The sequence below is a fragment of the Podarcis pityusensis genome, assembly GCF_964106645.2.
Source record: "Podarcis pityusensis genome assembly, chromosome: 12".
Classification (NCBI taxonomy): Eukaryota; Metazoa; Chordata; class Lepidosauria; order Squamata; family Lacertidae; genus Podarcis; species Podarcis pityusensis.
In genome coordinates this window covers 59820720-59840422 of record NC_138037.1, presented here as the reverse complement: position 1 = coordinate 59840422, position 19703 = coordinate 59820720, and positions in this window count along the sequence as shown.

The window sequence follows — 19703 nt, the reverse complement described above, 5'->3', positions numbered from 1 at the left end:
CATGATTAGAGGGGATCGGTTGGTGGAAGGAATTCAGGTCGGTCAGAAACAATATAAATTAAAAGCTTTCGCAGATGACCTGGTTTTGACCCTGCAGAAGCCAGAGCCCAGTACGAAAAGAGTATTACAACTGATTAATGACTTTGGTCGGGTGGCTGGATTTAAATTAAATAAACAGAAAACTAAGGTTTTGGGGAAAAATTTGACTGATACAGAGTCAGAACGGTTTCAGAATGAGACGGAACTTAATGTGGTTAAAAAAGTAAAATACCTAGGGGTAAACATAACAGCAAAAAATCTAAGTCTATTTAAGGACAACTATGAAAAATGCTGGACAGAAATTAAGAGAGACTTAGATAGTTGGTCAAAATTGAAACTTTCTTTGTTAGGCCGAATTGCTGCTATTAAGATGAATGTATTGCCAAGGATGTTGTTTTTATTTCAAACACTTCAGGTTCTGGACAAAACGGAGTGCTTTCAGAAGTGGCAGAGAGACATTTCTAAGTTTGTCTGGCAGGGCAAAAAGCCCAGAATTAAGTTTAAGATATTAACTGATGCAAAACAAAGAGGGGGCTTTGCCCTGCCAGACTTAAAGTTGTATTATGAAGCCGCAGCGTTCTGCTGGCTAAAAGACTGGCTACTTCTTGAAGACACTGATGTGTTAGATCTGGAAGGGTTTAACAATGCTTTTGGATGGCATGCATATTTATGGTATGACAAGGTTAAAGCAAATAAGGCCTTTAAGAACCATATTGTCAGAAAATCACTGTTTAATGTCTGGACAAAATATAAAGACTTGCTGGAAAATAAAACACCAAGGTGGCTTTCACCTCTGGAAGCTAAGGCCCGAAAAAGACCCAATATGGAGGCTAAATGGCCAAAATATTGGGAAATACTAGAAAAGGATGGAGACAATTGGAAATTGCAGAGTTTGGAGAAAATGAAAGACAAAGTGCGAGATTGGTTACATTACGCTCAGATTAAAGAAGTTTTTAAAAATGATAAGAAACTAGGGTTCCAGGTGGAGAAATCGAAACTAGAAACAGAATTGTTAGAACCAAAGATTAAGGTACTTTCAAGGATGTATAACTTGCTGTTGAAATGGAATACACAAGATGAAACGGTTAAATCGGCTATGATAAGGTGGGCACAGGACATTGGGTATAATATCATGTTTGAGGACTGGGAGAGGTTGTGGAGTAATGGATTGAAATTTACTGCATGTAACGCTCTGAAAGAAAATGTAATGAAAATGATTTATAGATGGTATATGACCCCAGTCAAACTTGCAAAAATTTACCACCTGTCTGATAATAAGTGTTGGAAATGTAAAGAGTGTGAGGGAACGTTTTTCCACCTCTGGTGGACTTGCCCTAAAGTGAAGGCGTTCTGGGAAATGATTTATAATGAATTGAAAAAGGTATTTAAATATACCTTCACTAAGAAACCAGAGGCTTTCCTTTTGGGTATTGTCGGCCAAGGGGTGGCAAAGAAGGACCAGACATTTTTTATGTATGCAACAACAGCAGCAAGGATACTTCTCGCAAAACACTGGAAAACTCAAGATCTACCCACACTGGAAGAATGGCAGATGCAACTGATAGACTACATGGAACTGGCTGAAATGACCGGCAGAATTCGTGACCTGGGAGAAGAGAGGATTGAGGAGGATTGGAAGAAATTTAAGAATTATTTACAAAAGCATTGTAATTTGAGTGAATGCTAAATAAGATGCTAGACTAAAATAACTGAGCACCACTAAATTTAGAAGTTTTTAAGAAAATAAGTAAGACTGTGAAAATTTAACTCCTTTCGAGAATTATAAGATTATGAAATATAGAAGGGATATAAGAATTTAAATAAGATGATAAATTGCTGACAAAATGTTATAACGATGAAAGTGGGAGCGGGAGATGTGAGGAAGTCCAAAGAAAATGTGAAACTATGTTAAGACAAATGTTATATTGTTTATTATGTTTACTTCTATTGTAAAACCCAATAAATTGCTTTAAAAAAAAAAAAAAGAGGTCCGGGGGCAAGGGGCTGCAGGGAGAAGCGATCTCCCCGCAGCCCCTTGCTTCAAAAGAGGTCCGGGGGCAGCGCGAAGCGCAGCGCTTCTTCCCCGCTGCCCCGGACCTCTTTTGAAGCAAGGGTTTGTGGGGAGATCGCTTCTCCCTGCAGCTCCTTGCTTCAAAAGAGGTCCGGGGGCAGCGCGAAGCGCTTCCCGCTGTCCCCGGACCTGGGGCTGCGGGGAGAAGATCGCTTCTCCCCGCCGCCCCTTGCTTCAAAAGAGAAGACCCGCTGTCCCCGGGGCAAGCTTCGTTTTGCAAAGCAAGCCCATAGGGAAATTCGTCTTGCGAGGCAACTCGAAAACGAAAAAACCTTTCGTTTTGTGAGTTTTTCGTCTCGCGAGGCGTTCGTCTTGCGGGGTACCACTGTACTTTCACTTTTGTTGTTTTTAGTATTTGTAGTCTCTCCACCCTATTCAAACACAGACATACCCTTAAGACAGGATTTGTGAAGGAAAAGACAATGGGAGGTTTCCCACTTTGACCTTGCAGAGAAAACATTTACTCAGTTTAGGAATCAAAATGGTTCCAGGTTGGCCTTCCTGTGCTGATCTATGTACGTGCTTGGTTGGTACACTTATGAACATTACCATATATCTAAGATCATAAAATTCCTATCACACCTTACCTGTAACTTTACCTGTTGTGCCTTCCCTTGATGACATGTACCTGACAATCCGGGGGGGGGGGGGCACTGCACCAATGGACTGCCCAAATTAGAGGGTATAAAGTATGAAGCTTATTGTTCGGGGACTCTCTCCTTCCTGTGTGTTGTGAGTGAGGACCCTATTGCAACACTATTTCAAATAAAGATCTGACTTAATAGTCACCTTACTCTGAATTACTCGGTTGCAATTCTCTTGCTTCTTCCCATTCGATAGAGAACCCTCCATGGGAACTCTGAGAGCTGGTAGGATTTCTCAGATTGGTTCTCCTAGGTGAGTTTATAACAATAATGTGCGGCTCAAGGCCAGAGTATGCCCTGATCGTTTTGGCTTGAACTTCTCCTATACTTCCTACCTTCCCCAACCTGGATACAGCTTCTAGTGAATTTGGGCAGCTGGATACAGAAATCTTCTGGAGTTCCATCAGAAGAAAACACTCACACACACACGTAAATGGGAGAAAGGAGGGAAAACAGTTTGTCACAGGCACAGAGGAAAAAAGGATATTCCTTTAAGATAAACAAATAGCTGAGCCCTGACTTCCAATTCAAGATGAGGAAGAAAATGAAAAAGACTCTCTCAGCTGGACTCTCATCAACCTAGTGTCAGGCGTGGAGTATCCTCTCCACCCCCGTTAGCCTCAGAGGCAAGAAGAACAAAAGTTCATATTTTATGGCTTTTTATTCAGTCATCTGGTTGCAAGACAAAAGATCCATGTCTCCACGCATAGGAGACGTTGGTTACTCTGAGCCCCTCCTTTTCCGTCCCCAACAACATTCTGAAAATCTACGAGAAGTCCCAGGAGGATGCTTTGCATCCTTTGTTCTTGAATGCTGAGAGAGGGCTCATCCTGAGAGAGGGCCTGTAAGACAGAGTTGTTCCGCCTGGCCTTTGGCTTGGAGCCAATTTGATTCCCTCCCTCCCTCTCTTTCTTTTTTCTTTTCCTTCTCCTCCTGCGATGAGGCTACATTTTAATATTTTAATGTTCCATTATTTTAATGTTGTATTTTATTTTTGTTTTTAAGTTGTAATCATTCATCTTGTTTTTATTATTGCTTGTAAGCTGCTCTGAGCCTGGCCTTGGCTGGGGAGGGCGGGGTATAAATAAAAATTATTATTATTATTATTATTATTATTATCCACAACATGCACACATATATGAAAGAGCATTAAAAATACACCACCTTTTCACTTATATGGGCCTCATTTCTGGAATTGCAGCTCCCAATATGCGCTGGAACCATATCAGTGCATATGCATGTTGAAAGGGAGAAAATGAGAAAGAATCAGAAAGATCTTTTTTTCATTACATCAATTTAATAATTAATTAATTGTTAGGATATCAAAAACTCACACTAGCACATTAAAAGGCACTCCTCAATCCTCCACAAAGAGGCATATTACAGACAGAGAATTTATCAGTGACAGGAACTAGAAAACTGGGATGATTTGAGTACATGACCTGATGTAATATTAATATACTGAAGCCAAAATAATGCATAATTTATTATTTACTGGATACAATTATTTTATAATAATTTAGGATTCTATGCAGATAATGAGCAATAATACATTCTGAAAACTATTATCCAGAATTATCTAAAACACTTTTTCCTAGGCTGCAATCCCACCCACTTTTTAAATCCTCTCCAGTTTAAGCTGCAAATTGAGAGGAGCATTTTTCAAACACCAAAGTCCTTTCTATTTTTGGTCCATTTAAGCTCTTTAACCTGCTATACTGCTTTAATTCCAACCAATAAAAATAAGCCTGACTGACACAACCCAGTTTCATTCAGGAGGCGGGTGGGAATGCAGCAATTTCTCAGAGAGAGATAGAAAGAGGAAAAACAACAACACTACAATCATCGAAGGTTACTGCAGCAAGTTTGTATTCTTCAGTTCAACCAGTCTGTTTATGTTGAAGAATCTCCTTTTGGACAAATCTCAAAATGGAGAAAAAGGGGTCATAAAAAGTATATACCTTGTGCCACAGTATGTTGAATAAGGATCACCATTAGAATCACTTATAGACAGGGTCTGCCAATGCTTTTGTGTGTGAAGGAAGTCATTATATAGCCAAGCAAGAATCAATACTGCTTTCTGATTAAGAAACCTGTGTGTGAAGGGAGAGGAACCAACTTCTGGCCACACCACAGAACAGCAGCAGTGAAACACAGAAACAGCGGCGTAGCGTGGGTTGTCAGCACCCGGGGCAAGGCAAGTAATTTGCGCCCCCTAACCCGGGGCAAGGCAAGTAATTTGCGCCCCTAACCCGGGGCAAGGCAAGTAATTTGCGCCCCCTAACCCGGGGCAAGGCAAGTAATTTGCACCCCCTAACCCCTAACCTGCCGCCGCTGCCAGCTTCTTGCTGCTGCCTGGTCTGGTCTGGTGTGGTTCTCTCCCGCGCTCAGCGCTGCGCTGGGCAGCCGCTGCACTGTCCCTCCCCCAGATAGTCCCTCGCTCTCTCTCCGCACCGCACGCCTTGCACCCATCCCCTCCACAGTGGGCGGCGACCCAGCGGCTCGGATCGGATTCGCACAGCCAGCACTGCAGTGAGAGAGAGTGAGTGAGCCAGGTAGGGGCAGAGAGCTGCGAGTGCGAGCGCCCCTCCCAGATGTTGCGCCCGGTGCGGCCGGCCCCCCCTGCACCCCCACGCTACGCCACTGCACAGAAACACACACAGAAAAGCACCCAGAAGCACAGAAACACCAAAACAAGCAGAAACAGAGAAAGTAAAAAAGACAGACAGAAACCCTAACCCTAAATCCAATTATAACCCCTAACCCTAGTGCTGTTTTTCTACAAAAAGAAGTGCTGGAACTCACCTTGAACACCTCCCTCTTTCTCATAGAAATGACACCCACCCAAGAGGTGCCAGAATTGAGTTAGCCCTTTCTAACCCTATCCCCAAACCCAACCGCAAACCCTGCTCCGCTGTGAGTTCTGAAGGCCGCTCCCTGCAAGGCCTTTCCACCTGGCCTAGGGGGCAGAGACCAGGTTCACCCAGCTCTGTTTCAGAGGCTCCTGAGAGGCTGGAGGGACATTGCCCTGCTGTGAGTTCTGAAGAGCCCAGACTTTCTGGAACAAACTGTGGCAAATGTCAAAAATGCTTTTACATGTTTTAAAATAGTTTTTAATCTGTGGCGATTTAAATTTTGGGTTTTTTTCTGTGTTGGGGTGGGCTAAACGTTTAGTTGGGACTGGGGATTAATTTTATTTTAGTATAAATGTTTTTTGTTTTTTTTGTTTCTGCTGTCTTATTGTTTGTATTTTGTTTTGAAGGGGAGAGGGTCAGGGCTGCCTGGGAGTGGCTGGGGCAGGTTCCACGGGGGGTGGGGGATGCACTGTGTCAGAGCTGGCTCCAGGTCCCAGCTCACAGAGGACCAACGCTAGCCGGCAGTAATGTACAAAAGTCTTTATTGAAGTACAGTTTCCATTTTCAAGCCGCAGCGCCCCAGCTCTACGTCTAGGGGTTAGATCGGCGAAGCTCCATCTGAGTCTCCGCCCCCTGTACACCAGTTTAAGATTCTAGCCTTACTCCACCTCTTCCGTCTCTCCTTTCTCCTCTGGGTCCTGCTACCCCCGGGGTCCCTTCCTTCCTGGATTCTTCTGACGCTGACGTTGACCCCCCTGACTCCTCCCCCTCTTTTCGGCGGGCTTTGGGACCTGGCTCCCTATCCGGGCTGCCAACTGCGCCGCCCTCCTGTACATTTGAACTTGGCGCGCGCGCCCAGCCTTCAACCTTCCTCTCGACCGTTTCCTCGCTCCCCGATGGAGGCGTGGCCAATCCTGACTCATGTCCTCCCACTGGCAGTGCGCCGCCTGATCCCGATGCCTGGGACTCCTCCCCCCTACTGCACTCTGGTGTGGACGCTGGTCCTGATTTCCAACTGCTGCTCTCTGAGTCCCCTCTGGCCCCTTCTTCCTGGGGTGTCCCCCTCGGCACCCCCCTTGCTCTGACCATGGGAGCCCCTTTCTGTGAATCTTCCGATTCGCTGGAAAGACTCAGAGACCTCGGACCGCTGTCATCGCTAACATTTCCTTCGGACTCCTCCCCCTCGCTCTCTATTTCCTCCCTTTCCTGTGCCTCTGCTCCTGAACCCCTGACATCCATCCCCCCCTCGAAGCCCCCCCTTCCCCCCTCCCCTCCTTCAGGTGTGGGTACTGGGTGCTCCGTCGTTGTGGGGGTGAGTGCCGGATACAGTTCGTCCCCCGTGGCGTGCATCCAGCCGGATAAGTCCGGCTCGTCCTCCGTGCTCTCGCCGACCTCGATTTCCTCTGCTTCCATCTCTTTGCCGCCGTGCTCGAACCCAAGGTCCTCCCCCAACACGTCCATGTCCGTCTCTCCCCCGGTCTCCTCCGGGGACGTTGCCTGCCAAGGACCCCCCAGCCACTTCCTGCGCCACTGCTCCTCTGGTCGATTGTCCCACCAATAGGAACGGTCTGAGGCAGACCCCGAGGGTGATCCCTCCGGGGAACGTGTTTCTAGTGCCGGTTCCTCGTCCGAGGTGAACCCCTGGAATGTGCTAGCTGAAAATGTGGGTGTGAAAAGCCAGTCGTCGAAATACTCGGCTGGCATGGGCCTGTGTGGGAAAAGGGCATGAAACTCGTCCTTGAGAAGAGGTTCGTCCAAGGCATAGTCTGGCACCCAACTGTTGGCGCTGGCCGGGGTACCTTCTCTGGCGAGAAGATATTCTACTCCCTCTTCCCCCCATCTCGAGTCTAAAATCTCTGTGACCTCGTTGACGGGTTCCCGCCTTGGCGACCCCCCCCTTGTGGGCGTCTCCCTGAACGGGTCTGATGCCGTGCCTGGCTCCTGAAATCTATGAGGTGCTTTGTAGGGCGTGAGCACTGATCTATGGAAAACTGGGTGCATTCTGGATCCCTCCGGCAGTGTCAACCGGAAGGCCACTGGATTGACCTGTGCCTCGACTTGGTAAGGTCCTAGCTGCTTATGCCCTAGCTTCTTCTTCGCTAATGATCTGGCCGGCACTGCCTGGGCTGCTAACCAAACCCAGTCTCCCACCTGTATGTCTTCCCCAACCCTTCTGTGCTTGTCAGCCTGCAGTTTGTATGCGTGCTTTGCTAGTTCTAACTGCCTCCGAAGCTGTTCGTGAACCTCCTGCAACTCTGATGCTAAGGCTTCCGCTGCCTGTGGCTCCCCCTCCCCCGCTCTCGCTAATCCCGGGAAGGTTCTGGGATGCCTCCCGTTGTTGGCGAAGAACGGTGTCACCCCCGTGGACACGTGCTTCGTGTTGTTGTAGGCGAACTCAGCGAGCGGCAGGTAGTCCACCCATGTTGCCGGCTGCTGATTTGCGTAGCATCGCAGGTACTGCTGCATGATGGCGTTGACTCGCTCCGCTTGTCCGTTCGTCTGCGGGTGTCTCGCCGACGCTAGGTTGATCTTGACGTTCAGGAAACCCATCAGCTTCTGCCAGAAGTTCGAGATGAACTGTCGCCCCCGGTCGGACAGGATAGACCGTGGCAGACCGTGAACCCTGAACACGTGGTCTATGAACAGTTTGGCGGTCTGTTCCGCCGTGGCCACCTTCGCGCACGGAATGAAGTGGGCCATTTTGGTGAACATGTCCACCACCACTAGCACTGCCGTCTTGCCCCTCGAGCTGGGTAGATCCGTGACAAAGTCCAGGGCCACCCTCTCCCACGGTTCGAGCGGTGTCTGCAGCGGTTCGAGCAGTCCCGCCGGCGGTTTGTGCACTGACTTGGCCCTTTGGCAGGTGTCGCACCTCGAGACGTAATCCGCGACTTCCCCCCGCATCTTGGGCCACCAAAAATCTCTGGCTACTAATTCTACCGTCTTCTCTTTGCCAAAGTGCCCAGCGGTGGGTGCGTCGTGCAACTGCTGCAGTACTTTCGCGCGGAGGTCGTCTCCCGGTACGTAGAGGGCCCCTCTGCGGATGAGCAATCCGTCGCGTATCTGGAACTCGTCGTCCTCCGCCGTGCCCCTTTGCACCTCCTCCATCTTGGCTTGTGCGAAGGGGTCCTCCTGCAGTGCTCGACGTACAGCATCCAGGTCCACGGTTGCTGAAGCGCACGCCCACGCTTTCGGTGCGAAAATGTGCTTGGCCGCTGCTGGTGCCGCCTCCTCGAGGTATTGCGGCTTTCTGGACAGTGCATCCGCCATGATGTTGTTGTCGCCTGGGATGTACTCTATCCTGAAGTCGAAATCCGCAAAGAACTCCGCCCATCGTATGTGCCTCTGGTTCAGGAACCTTGCCGTGCGCCAGTACTCCAGGTTTTTATGGTCCGTGCGGACCTGCACTGTGTGTTTGGCTCCAATGAGGAAATGCCGCCACGCCTTGAATGCTGCATGAATGGCCAGCAACTCCCTGTCCCAGATGGTGTAGTTCTGCTCTGACTTGCTGAGCTTCCTGGAGTAGAAGGCACACGGTCTCCAGTCCCCATGCGGGTCTTGCTGCAACAGTACTGCTCCCACGGCTCTGTCTGAGGCGTCCGTTTCAACCCTCATCGGTCTGCTGGGATTCACATGCAGTAGCTGCTCTTCGGACGAGAAGAGACGCTTGAGTTTCTGAAAGGACTGCTCCGCTTGCTCCGTCCAGATGAACTTCTTCTTCTTGGAGCTGAGCGTGTCGGTAATGGCCGCCGTCTGCATCGCGAACCCCTTGATGAACTTGCGGTAAAAGTTGGCGAAACCGACAAACCGCTGGACCTCCTTCCGATTGCGCGGGCTCTTCCAGTCCAACACTGAGCGAACCTTGGCGCTGTCCATGGCGAGCCCCTTGTCCGACAACTTGTAGCCCAGGAAATCTACCTCCTTCATGTCGAACTGGCACTTCTCCAGCTTGGCGTACAGCCTGTGCTCCTGCAGTCTCTGCAGAACTTCCTTGACGTCTCCCTCGTGGGTCTCCTCTGATTCTGAAAATATCAGGATGTCGTCCAGGAAGCAGACGCATTTCTTGTAGAGGAGACCCGCCAATACGTGATGCATGAAGGCTTGAAAACAGTGGGAGCCATTTTGTAATCCAAAGGGCATAACTCTGTATTCATAGGTGCCCAGGGGCGTGAACATGGCAGTCTTCCATTCGTCGCCCTCCCGTATGCGAATCAGGTTGTACGCCCCTCGCAGATCCAACTTTGTGAAAACGCGTCCTTTCCTCACCGTTGCGAGCAGGTCATCTATCTTGGGCATGGGAAAGGCTGTGGGCTTGGTTTTCGAGTTCAAAATTCTATAGTCCACCACAAGCCTTTTTTGGGGCGTGTCCTTCTTCTTCACAAAGAATACAGGACTGCCCCCCACTGCCTTCGACTCCTGGATGAAACCGCGCTTCAAGTTGAGGTCTATGAACTCCCTGAGTTCCTGCAGCTCGTCTTCAGACATGGAATACAGTTTCCCGGTTGGCAGCGTCGCCCCTGGCAGGAGGTCAATCTTGCAGTCATAGGACCTGTGGGGAGGCAGCTTGTCCGCTTCCTTCTCGCAGAAAACCTCCAAAAACGCTGCGTACTTGAGTGGCACTGCTTGCAGCGTGCCTAATTGTAGCTGCGGGTCATCCTCTTCCCCTTCCGGGATAGGCAGAATGCAATGTTCCGCACAGTATGAGGAGCCGAAGGTCAGTTGTCGCTGGTACCACGCCAATGCTGGGCTGTGCCTGTGCAGCCAACTCATGCCTAATACTATAGGCGTGTCCGACAGTTGGGTGACATTGAAGCTGATGACTTCTCGGTGATTCCCAATTTGCATCACCATCGGAGGCGTTTGCTGCACCACCTGCCCCCCCAGCAATTCCCTGCCATCCACCGTGACAACCTTCAGAGGCAGCGTGGCTGGCAGGAGTGCTATGTTGTGCTCTTGAATGAAATCCAGTCCTATGAAGTCTGCGTTACTACCAGAGTCAATGGTAATCGGCACTTCCATAGTGAGTCCATTGGGTAGTTGGAGCGATGCTGTGAGCTGCACCACTGGTTTGGGCGGGAGGGGGTCTGTGGGCTGCAAAATCTCTGGGGACGGCTTCATTGACTTGTCTGGCTGGGCCCCAGTGCCTCTTCCTCCAACCAGACTCTGTCGTTTCCCTGCTGTGGTTCTCTCTGCTGAGTTGCGTCTGTTACTGTTGCTGAGGCTGCAGTGTGCTTGTGGAGCCTCTGGGGACACTCTTTCGCCATGTGCTGAGCACTGTCGCAGATGTAGCACTTCCTGTTCCCTCTAGGAGGCTTCGCTTTGACTGCTCCCGGTGTTAGGGCTCTGGTTGCTGACTGAGCCCTGGCGCCTCCAATCTCCATCGGTTCCTCTCCCCCTCCCTGCGGAGGTGTGGATTGCGCACGCGCTGCATCCTTGGGAAAGAGGGGAGGTGCTCTCACTGGCGTACGTCCCCAATGTCCTTCTTCTCTGTTCCATGGACGTTCTTCCAGACGCACCCCAATTTGCAGCGCCCGCTGGACAACCTCCTGAGTGCTCTTTGGTCTCTCCCCCCTTGCAATCTCATCTTTCACATTTGCATTCAAGCCTTCCCAAAAAAGGTCTCTGGCTGGGGCAGAATCCTTCTCCCATCCCAGCGCATGGACTAATGCAAAAAAGCGGGAATGGTACTGCCTTACACTGGCTCTGCCTTGTTTGAGCCCATGTATGTCTTTTCTGGCGATATCAATGTCTATATTTGATAAAAAACACGAATCCATCGCTTTAATGAATGCATCCGCATTTTGGAGCGCCGGATCCTTATCTCTCCACAGATTGCGCAGCCACGCTTTAGCTTCCCCATGCAAATGGGACAAGATAAACCCCACCTTCTCTTGCTCATCTCTAAAGTCTTTATCCAGCAGTTCCAGCGCAAACAGCACGTCTGCTCGGAAGTTAGGGTACTGCTGCAAATTCCCATCGAAATGAGATACCAGGCTGCCTCCTCTTTTCCCCAGCCCAATCCCCTCTGATTTGGGTCCCGGTTGCCCCTGCTTAGCAAGCACTTCCAACCTGGCTTGGAGATCCCTGCAGGCGGCAGCCGCTTCCTCTTCCCTTTTCCTGGATGCGAGTACCTCCGCGTTGAGTTGTGTCACTGCATCTTGCAGGGCTGCTAGTTGCTGTTCTGTAGTCATCTTGCCTGACTTTTGTGAGCTCGCGAAGCACCAATCTTCTTCCCTCGCTGCGTCCACTCACGTTACGAGGTTTTTGGTGCAAAACTTTTGGAGATGGAGCTTACTGTCAGAGCTGGCTCCAGGTCCCAGCTCACAGAGGACCAACGCTAGCCGGCAGTAATGTACAAAAGTCTTTATTGAAGTACAGTTTCCATTTTCAAGCCGCAGCGCCCCAGCTCTACGTCTAGGGGTTAGATCGGCGAAGCTCCATCTGAGTCTCCGCCCCCTGTACACCAGTTTAAGATTCTAGCCTTACTCCACCTCTTCCGTCTCTCCTTTCTCCTCTGGGTCCTGCTACCCCCGGGGTCCCTTCCTTCCTGGATTCTTCTGACGCTGACGTTGACCCCCCTGACTCCTCCCCCTCTTTTCGGCGGGCTTTGGGACCTGGCTCCCTATCCGGGCTGCCAACTGCGCCGCCCTCCTGTACATTTGAACTTGGCGCGCGCGCCCAGCCTTCAACCTTCCTCTCGACCGTTTCCTCGCTCCCCGATGGAGGCGTGGCCAATCCTGACTCATGTCCTCCCACTGGCAGTGCGCCGCCTGATCCCGATGCCTGGGACTCCTCCCCCCTACTGCACTCTGGTGTGGACGCTGGTCCTGATTTCCAACTGCTGCTCTCTGAGTCCCCTCTGGCCCCTTCTTCCTGGGGTGTCCCCCTCGGCACCCCCCTTGCTCTGACCATGGGAGCCCCTTTCTGTGAATCTTCCGATTCGCTGGAAAGACTCAGAGACCTCGGACCTCTGTCATCGCTAACATTTCCTTCGGACTCCTCCCCCTCGCTCTCTATTTCCTCCCTTTCCTGTGCCTCTGCTCCTGAACCCCTGACACACTGGGACACCCGATCTCAGTGATCATGGGTAGGAGGAGTTGTGCTAAGACCAGATGATGTCATTGCTGAGGAGGCAGGTTTAGTTTTTCTTTGAAGACTATCCCTGCCTCCGGGTCTGGTCCTGACCAGACGGATACTGGAATCAGCAAGGGAACCACATGACTTGAAGGGGTTGCTGTGCAATGCCAGGTCAATGATTCACAAGGCCACTGCCATCCATGACTTGATCGGATCGTGGATGGAGGACTTGACCTGGCATGTGTAACAGAGACTTGGTTGGGTGAATCAGATGGGTCTGTTCTTGCCGCTGCTTGTCCACCAGGTTTCTCTTACACACAGCAACCCAGGTCAAGGGGCGGCGGGGGGGGGTGTTGCAGTGATTTTTAGGAAGTCATTAGTTTACACCAGGAATCCTATTGGGAAGACCCAGTTTTCTGAGTGCATGTTCTGGAAGTTGGGTAATAGGGCCAGTATAGGATTCCTTTTGGTGTACCGACTTCCCCGCTGCATCAAGGATTCCCTGTCCAAGCTGCTTCAGGTCGTGATGGATGTTCTCCTGGAGACACCTCGTTTGGTTGTCCATGGGGATTTTAACATCCATGCTGACATGACATTACAAGGGGCCACTCAGGACTTTGTGGAAAGCATGGCCTCCATGGAGCTGTCCTTGAATAAGTTTGGTCCAACTCATAGTTGTGGACATGCCTTAGACCTGGTGTTCACCTCTATGGATGTGGGTGATCTGACACTAAGTAAAAGTTAAACAAAGGAAAACTCAATCCGAATCGGACTGGACACAGGTTAGAGCTCAATGTCGAGCCTACCAAGTGGCAACAGTGACAGGGAAGAGGACCTTTTTCACCGCCTCTACAGCATATGCCGAAAACAGCAGCAGGAGACTCTTTCTGGTGGTTCACAATTTTACAGAACCACCTTTACCATTGGGGCCTGGTAAGGCACCCCAAAATCTTCTGCAATGATTTTGCAAAGTTTTTTTGCAGATAAAGTCACTCAGATTCAGAAAGAGGTAGACTCCACCATGGGAGCAGGGCCAGGGCGGGAGAGTGCTAGAGTCCTGTCTAGTCAAGTTGCATGGGATGAATTCCAATCTGTTACCTCTGAGAATTGTGGAGAGGCTGCTTGGACGAGTGAAACCAACCATCTGTCTCCTTGACCCTTGCCCATCCTGGCTCATAAAAGTGAGCCGGGAAGGGCTGGGCGATGGGCTCTGCGGGTGGTGAATGCTTCCCTCTGTGAGGGAGCCTTCCCAGACCCGCTGAAAGAGGCGGTTATTAAACCGCTTCTTAAAAAACCAACTTTAGATGCAGCCACGATGGCCAACTATCGCCCAGTCTCAAATCTTCCATTCTTGGGCAAGGTGATTGAGCGAGTGGTTGCTGAACAACTCCAGGCACGCCTGGAAGAAGTGGACCATTTGGATCCCTTCCAGTCGGGATTCAGGCCTCATCATGGGACTGAAACTGCCTTGGTTGCACTGGTTGATGATCTCTGGCGGGGTAGGGACAAAGGTGAGAGCTGTTTCCTAGTTCTGCTGGATCTCTCAGTGGCGTTTGATACCATTGACCATAACATCCTTCTGGACTGTCTTGAGAGGCTGGGAGCTGGGGGCACTGTCATACAGTGGTTCCGCTCCTTCCTCCTGGGCCGTGTTCAGAAAGTGGTGTTAGGGGATGAGTGTTTGGACCCCTGGGCTCTCACTTGTGGGGTGCCTCAGGGTTCCATCCTCTCCCTCATACTTTTTAACATCTATATGAGAGAACATCTGGGAGAGAGCATCAGGTGGGTTGGGCTGGATATTCATCAGTATGCAGATGATACCCTCTCTACCTCTTTTAAATCAGAACCAGTGAAGGCAGTGAATGTTCTGTGTGAATGTCTGGAGGTGGTTGGAGGATGGATGGTTGTTAACAGATTCAGGTTGAATCCTGACAGAAATACTGTTCTTGGGGGACAGGGGGTGGGCAGGTGTGGGGGACTCCCTGATCCTGAATGGGGTAACTATGCCCCTGAAGGACCAGGTGAGCAGCCTGGGAGTCATTTTGGACTCGCAGCTGTCCATGGAGGTGCAGGCCAATTCTGTGTCCAGGGCTACTGTCTACCAACTCTGTCTGGTACTCAGGTTAAGACCCTACCTGCCCACAGACTGTCTCCCCAGAGTGGTGCATGCCCTGGTTATCTCCCACTTGGACTACTGCAATGATCTGGAAACCACATCTAATCCAGAATGTGGCAGCTAGACTGGTGACTGGGAGTGGCCACCAAGACCATGTAACACTGGTCCTGAAAGACCTACATTGGCTCCCAGTATGTTTCTGAGCACAATTCAAAGTATACCTGAAGAAGCGTCTTCACCCCCATCATTCACTGAGGTCCAGCTCCGAGGGCCTTGTGGTGGTTCCTTCACTGCGAGAAGTGAAGCTACAGGGAACCAGGCAGAGGGCCTTCTTGGTAGTGGCACCCACCCTGTGGAACGCCACCCATCAAATGTCAAGGAAATAAACAACAATCTGACTTTTAGAAGACATCTGAAGGCAGCCCTGTTTAGGGAAGTTTTTTATGTTCGATGTTTTATCGTCTTTTTAGTATTCTGTTGGGAGCTGCCCAGAGTGGCTGGGGTATGTATGTATGTATGTATGTATGTATGTATAAATAAATAAATAAATAAATAAATAAATAAATAGTACTATTACTACAGTCATAGGTAAAGGTAAAGGTACCCCTGCCCGTACGGGCCAGTCTTGACAGACTCTAGGGTTGTGCGCTCATCTCACTCTAGAGGCCGGGAGCCAGCGCTGCCCGCAGACACTTCCGGGTCACGTGGCCAGCGTGACGAAGCTGCTCTGGCGAGCCAGCGCAGCACACGGATACGCCGTTTACCTTCCCGCTAGTAAGCGGTCCCTATTTATCTACTTGCACCCGGGGGTGCTTTCGAACTGCTAGGTTGGCAGGCGCTGGGACCAAGCAACGGGAGCGCACCCCGCTGCGGGGATTCGAACCGCCGACCATGCGATCGGCAAGTCCTAGGCGCTGAGGTTTGTCCCGATTTTCCGCACTGCCTGCACTCTGCATTGCGGAAATGGCAGGTCCTCCTCTCGTGACTCTCCCCGCAGCTTGCGCAGTTCCCTCCTTCTCGTCGAGGCAGCTGTGGTCTGTGCGCTGCTTGAGTGCGCTGCTGTACTCGGTGCACCTCCTCCCTGTCAGATCCTGAGTCGTCGCTGAGGTCTTCATGGTGGACCCTCGGTTGGGACGGCAGGCTCGGCCGTGCCTCTTGCGTCGACCTCTCGGCAGCTTCCGTTGCCAGGGCCTCCTCCAGAGCGACCTGGAACATTAGGTCCTTCTTAGCGTAGAGGCGTCATTGCAGCTTCTCATCCTTCAGGCCACCAACGAGGCGGTCACCAAGCATGTTCTCCAACTCTGAGAAGTTGCAGAACCGGGTGGCTTGGCGGAGAGAGGTCACAAACCCAGTTATGGTTTCCCTAGGGGCTTGCCACTTTGCGTAGAAGGCATTCCGACGAGCCACCACTGAGGGCTGCGGTGAAAAGTGCCCCTTCAGCCATTCCATTATTGTTTTGTATGGAACAGTAGCGACGTCTTCAGGCACAAGGAGAGCCCGGGCGATTTCAAACGTCTCCTCTCTGCAGACGCCGAAGAATATTGCCCTCCTCTTGGTGTCTTCTTCGTCGGTGACCCCTTTGACTTCTAGGAGGAAGGTGAAACGGGAGGCGTACGCTTCCCAGTCTCCAGATGCTGGGTTGAATGGCAAGAACCTGCTGTCAGTTGCCATTCTGAGTTCCTTGGGTCCTGGAGCCTAATCCTGGATACACGGTGCAAGGTAGCGGTGCGGCAAGTGGCTGTGCTGCCGTGCTGTGTGTGGCAGTCAGCTCAGCGGGATCCCACCTTCGTCGCCAGTGAAATATACTCAGAGTCGAGAGTGGATTTCATGCTCTTTATTCAGCTCATAGTGGTGAGGAGGAAGAATGAAAGTCCCCTCAAAGTATCTGCTTATATACATTATTTACACAATGGGCTGCACATGATTGGCCTACAGGAGAATTCTGGAATTAGCCAATCAGGTTGTGGATTCACTTCTATCTGCAGCATGATTGGGTGGTTCCTGCCAACCAATCATACTGCTGCATTGTTCTAGGACCAATCAGACTGCTGCATTCTGAATCCTATTTTTCTAGGACCAATCAGACTGCTGCATTTTGGATCCTATTGTTCTAGGACCAATCACACTGCTGCAGTTTGGATCCTATTCAACTCAGTACATAACACCCATCTTCACTTGGAGATTCTGAAAACTGTCTCTTGGTAGAGGCTTGGTCAGAATATCTGCAGTCATCTCTTTCATGTAGTGATAAGCCAGCTCCACAAGTCTGTGTTGAATGGCTTCATAGAATCATAGGAGTTGGAAGAGACCACAAGGGCCATCGAGTCCAACCCCCTGCCAAGCAGGAAACACCATCAGAGCACTCCTGACATATGGTTGTCAAGCCTCTGCTTAAAGACCTCCAAAGAAGGAGACTCCACCACACTCCTTGGCAGCAAATTCCACTGTCGAACAGCTCTTACTGTCAGGAAGTTCTTCCTAATGTTTAGGTGGAATCTTCTTTCTTGTAGTTTGGATCCATTGCTCCGTGTCCGCTTCTCTGGAGCAGCAGAAAACAACCTTTCTCCCTCCTCTATGTGACATCCTTTTATATATTTGAACATGGCTATCATATCGCCCCTTAACCTCCTCTTCTCCAGGCTAAACATGCCCAGCTCCCTTAGCCGTTCCTCATAAGGCATCGTTTCCAGGCCTTTGACCATTTTGGTTGCCCTCCTCTGGACACGTTCCAGTTTGTCAGTGTCCTTCTTGAACTGTGGTGCCCAGAACTGGACACAGTACTCCAGGTGAGGTCTGACCAGAGCAGAATACAGTGGCACTATTACTTCCCTTGATCTAGATGCTGTACTCCTATTGATGCAGCCCAGAATTGCATTGGCTTTTTTAGCTGCCGCGTCACACTGTTGGCTCATGTCAAGTTTGTGGTCAACCAAGACTCCTAGATCCTTTTCACATGTACTGCTCTCAAGCCAGGTGTCCCCCATCTTGTATTTGTGCCTCTCATTTTTTTTGCCCAAGTGCAATACTTTACATTTCTCCCTGTTAAAATTCATCTTGTTTGTTTTGGCCCAGTTCTCTAATCTGTCAAGGTCGTTTTGAAGTGTGATCCTGTCCTCTGGGGTGTTAGCCACCCCTCCCAGTTTGGTGTCATCTGCAAATTTGATCAGGATGCCCTTGAGTCCATCATCCAAGTCGTTGATAAAGATGTTGAATAAGACCGGGCCCAAGACAGAACCCTGTGGGACCCCACTAGTCACTCTTCTCCAGGATGAAGAGGAACCATTGATGAGCACCCTTTGGCTTCGGTCAGTCAGCCAGTTACAAATCCACTGAAGAAGAGAAGAAGAAGAGGAGTTTGGATTTGATATCCCGCCTTTCACTCCCTTTAAGGAGTCTCAAAGCGGCTAACATTCTCCTTTCCCTTCCTCCCCCACAACAAACACTCTGTGAGGTGAGTGGGGCTGAGAGACTTCAGAGAAGTGTGACTGGCCCAAGGTCACCCAGCAGCTGCATGTGGAGGAGCGGAGACTCAAACCCGGTTCCCCAGATTATGAGACTACCGCTCTTAACCACTACACCACACTGGCTCTCTGAGTGGTAGCATAGTCAAGACCGCATTTTACCAGCTTCTTTACAAGAATATCATGGGGCACCTTGTCAAATGCCTTGCTGAAATCAAGGTAGGCTACATCCACTGCGTTCCCTTCATCTACCAGGCTTGTAATTCTGTCAAAAAACGAGATCAGGTTAGTCTGACATGACTTATTTTTCAGAAATCCATGCTGACTATTGGTGATCACAGCATTCCTTTCTAGGTGCTCACAGACTGTTTGCTTAATGATCTGCTCCAGAATCTTCCCTGGTATTGATGTCAGACTGACTGGGCGGTAATTATTTGGGTCCTCTCTTTTCCCCTTTTTGAAAATAGGGACAACATTTGCCCTCCTCCAGTCTGCCGGGACTTTGCCTGTTCTCCAGGAATTCTCAAAGATGACTGCCAGTGGTTCTGAGATCACATCTGCCAGTTCTTTTAATACTCTTGGATGCAGTTCATCTGGCCCCGGAGACTTGAATACATCTAAACTAGCCAAGTATTCTTGTACTATCTCCTTAGTTATTCTGGGCTGTGTTTCCTTTCCTGAATCATTTGCTCCAAATTCTTCAGGTCGGGCATTGTTTTCTTTATCGGAGAAGACTGAGGCAAAGAAGGCATTGAGGAGTTCAGCCCTTTCTGTGTCCCCTGTTTGCATTTCACCATCTTCTCCTCTGAGTGACCCCACTGTTTCTTTGTTCTTCCTTTTGCTACGAACATACCCATAAAAGCCTTTTTTGTTGCTTTTAACCTCTCTAGCAAGCCTGAGTTCATTCTGTGCTTTAGTTTTTCTGACTTTGTGTCTACACGTGCTGGCTATTTGTTTGAATTCCTCTTTGGTGGTTTCCCCCCTTTTCCATTTTTTGTACACATCCTTTTTTAATCTTAACTCAGTTAAAAGTTCTTTAGATAGCCACCCTGGCTTCTTTAGGCACCTTCCATGTTTCTGTCTCATTGGTATTGCCTGAAGTTGTGCTTTTACTATCTCCCTCTTAACAAACTCCCAGCCATCATGAACTCCCTTTCCTTTTAGTATTACTGTCCATGGGATCTCACCCAGCACTTCCCTAAGTTTTATGAAGTCGGCTTTCTTAAAGTCAAGAAATTGAGTCCTAGTATGCTTGGCTGCTCCTTTCCGCTGTATAGTAAACTTCAGAAGAGCATGATCACTCGCGCCTAATGATCCTTCCACTTCTACCCCACTAACCAGGTCATCAACATTGGTTAGGACCAGATCTAAAATGGCTGTTCCTCTTGTTGCTTCTCCCACTTTCTGGACAATGAAGTTGTCTGCAAGGCCAGTGAGGAA